The sequence below is a fragment of the Octopus bimaculoides genome, chromosome 4 (assembly GCF_001194135.2).
Source record: "Octopus bimaculoides isolate UCB-OBI-ISO-001 chromosome 4, ASM119413v2, whole genome shotgun sequence".
In the NCBI taxonomy this organism is placed as follows: domain Eukaryota; kingdom Metazoa; phylum Mollusca; class Cephalopoda; order Octopoda; family Octopodidae; genus Octopus; species Octopus bimaculoides.
In genome coordinates, this window is record NC_068984.1 from 69,085,810 (window position 1) to 69,089,250 (window position 3,441).

Below are 3,441 nucleotides of genomic sequence, written 5' to 3' on the forward strand. Positions count from 1 at the left end.
TTCATTCTTTCGGGGATGATAAATAATATACCAGCCAAACACTGAATTTCATTTCACTTCTCTCTTTGTCCACTCTCAACCCGCCTGCCAGTCGGTCTCCCGTTCTCTCATATTCTTTCTCCCTCTCTCTCTCTCTCTCTCTCTCTCTCCAAAAATGACTACACGAAGCAGTTAAGAAAGGAGCGATCACACCACGCGCTCGCCTGCAGACCCAGCGAGTAAACAAGCACCGTATCAGAAAAAAGTAAGAAAGATGGTTGAAGCAAGAGTGCATTTGATAACAGATCAGCTTGATCGGGGCATGGCTTAATGTAAACAATAACAACAACTATTACGAAATGAAACCACTTCAAACTTTCTGACTTAAAAAAAAATTCCTTCTGTTTAAATCAAAACATTGCAATCACATTTTATTCCTAGAGATGATAACGGAAATGTGTTAATCAACGTTTCTGGTGTACTCTCTTGTAGTTTTCATTTTCTTTTAATTACACTGTCGGAATAAATTTGCAGTAATTCAGGTTCTAATTTGTACCATCTTTCCTGAACAGCAACAAATAAAATTTTGCTGCTTTTAAAGGTTCTTGAATTCCGTTTTGACATTATGATTTGCCATAAATTCATGTCTGGCAAATCTCCAGACAATAATGAAGACGCCTTTTAATTTTCTTTGCGATACGTTTTGACCGATTTGGTTACAATGAGTAGGAGCATTATGACGTTGATATATTGCCAATCTAGTTGGCGTAAAGTGTCCTTATAATAAAAGAAAACGATTGTTGTGAATTTATTTAATATTTTACATTCAGTGCTGAGAAAGAGAGGTTCAGCACTTTAACTGATAACATACTTTTACACAGTTATGTTCATCACCAATAAACGTACTTTTCTGTTGTAGAAAATCTTCCCTGAATTTTTTTTGGGTTTCTCAAACATATTAAAATTAAGTATAGTAAGTAATTGGATACGATAATAAAGTGAAATGATCAAACTACATTATTTAAAAATAAGAATACCAAGGATCATTGGTAATAGTTAGGAAAGCCTAAACCCTGATTAATACTTGAAATATGCTTTGATGCTCAACAGATATTTTTCGCCGTATATTAATACTGTGAATATTCTGTAAACATTCCATAATTTATTTACAATTTAATTAACAGGATATTTGGTTTCTTTTATCGAAGATGTCTTGCGATTCTACGTTAGAATCAAATTTACTCATAAGTTTGTGCACTCAGTTCAACTTTGAAATGTAAGATATTTTTGTTTTCAGAAATACTAAATATATTCTCACGGGAAAATTCTTGAAACTGTATTCTCTACAGATAAAAAAAGAGCAGCTAAGAAATTCCTTACGATTATTATCTAAACATGAAATAATTAAGTGCGTTTCTTTTTCTGCCAAACCCTATCAATTGATATTAAATCATTTAAAACTTTAAGAAAAGGACATAAAAATCATTGGAAACAAATATTAGATAACATGAATATTTTACGTTGGATTAATTAGTATTAAAGGATTGTGCCTATAATCTCCGCAGTTACACCAATAGAGATAAGTTCGAAGAAGCTAATGCTCCTCTTGAATAGTTGCAAGTATTAAGCTGCCGGAAAGACATGTGTAAGGAGGAAGAGGAAAGTCTTGTGAGAATACAGGAAGGAAGATGATTAGGTATAGAAGTTAGCACGGGGCCTATGAGAAACAATATACGTGATAACTTAGTGAGTCTAGAGTGCGTGAATAGAGATAGCATGAGAAATCCAACTTCGAGGAGCAGATATCTTTGCAATAACAGTAGTAAAAGTCAGAAATTTACAGCACATCCGTAGATCAGGCGTTAGAGCGTGTAGGAGAGTGCCTTCACACCAACTAATCAAGTGGCATTTCTTTGGATTTAACTAGGGCATCTGTGTGTATAACGACCGCATTGTCCTAGAGAAGTACTCTATTGTGTGTTTCACCTAAGATTTGTAGAGAGAGATCTTGAAAGATAAAGTATTTTTCTGTTTCTGAAGTAGTCTTATTAACGATGACAATATGCGTTCTCTCAAGAATGATCTTCAGTGATAGCGTAGCCTAGGTCTAACGCTGCTTTGCGTGTTCTAGCGTCGTGTTATTCCTATTTAGGGCGATAATGTTTCTTTGATATGGGTAGTAAATAAGTTTTGTGCTTTTAAAGAAGAGGCGATAAACAAACCCACGCTGGAGGATGCTAAGGAGATCTCTGTTAAAGTTATTAGTACAAACTTAATACAGGTTGGTTTGGGATTAGACGGAAAATTAAAGAGAAAGGAAGATGGCTTTATCCTCATAGAACTGATGCAAGTATGTTATTGATCTTGAAGTGAAAGGTGCGGTGAGAAAACACAACCCTGAGATCTGCTAGAGTTGTTAATGTATGAGTCTCAGAGAATTTCATTAACACACTTTGTGAAGGTGTAATCTGACAGAAAACCACTGACGATAGATAGATGGAGCTCATTGGTGGACAGTTTGCCCACGAAACTTTTCTGATGTTCAGAGCAACTTTCATTAAAGTGTCGATAATAAAATATCACTGGTGAATGACGTAGATGAATAGATCTCCGGTAGCTCTACCTTTACGGAAACCGTACTCGCGATCACTGAAGAGAGGTGGGAAAATATTTTTGTTAATCATTGCAGTATTCGAAGTGTGACAGGACTGTAGTTGGCAAGATCCGTGAGTGTGGCATTCTTGGAAGTAAGATGAGCTTTACTCTGCTTTCAAAGGACAGGATATATCGAGAGAGAGAGAGAGAGAGAGAGAGAGAGAGAGAGAGAGAGTGGGAGAGAGAAGGTTAGAAAAGGACAGGGGAGAGAAGATAAAAAGAGAAATTAAAGAGTTTACGGTGGAGTGTTTTAGCTATTTTAGCACTAGGCGTGTATATTATAAGGTAGTGGAACTAGAAAAGTATAAAATATTCGTTTAGAAAATTTCTTTAGTATGTAAAGTGTAGTGCTGGATACAAAACGATCTGAAAATGCGAAGCTTTTCTCCGCGGAGTACTGCTTACAATATATCCATGGCGGCTCGTTAGGCACATAAAAACAATTGTCGGGCACATATAGCTGCAGAAGACGGTATTGGTTTAACAGAGGTTAAATTTTGGGGGAGAGAAATAGACCAAGGATGTTTATAGTGTGTCAGAGAAAATGAAAGTTAGAAACGAAGCTAGTTGATAGCTATAGGTAGAGATCGCTTGATCGAAAGTCTGCTGGATGACTTGGGGCTGAATGATCTTGGAATAAACAGCAACCGACATTGCGGTAGACTGCCGAACTTTTTACAATGTTTTTCTCTGTAGATTTTTGCTTTAACAAGTCATTATTGTAGGTGTATAAGGCAGTAAAGAGGACAACTATAGCAGACAGTTTAAATTACCCTATTTATTCTAATTAGTATCGTGTATATATAT

At 35.9% G+C, this 3,441-nt stretch overlaps 1 long non-coding RNA gene across 1 annotated transcript in view; it reads right to left on the bottom strand.

The window, feature by feature from the left end:
* LOC128247680 (uncharacterized) overlaps positions 1–3,441 on the bottom strand; it is a 62,832-nt gene that overhangs the window by 53,047 nt on the left and 6,344 nt on the right. The gene's annotated exons all lie outside the window — the stretch shown is intronic.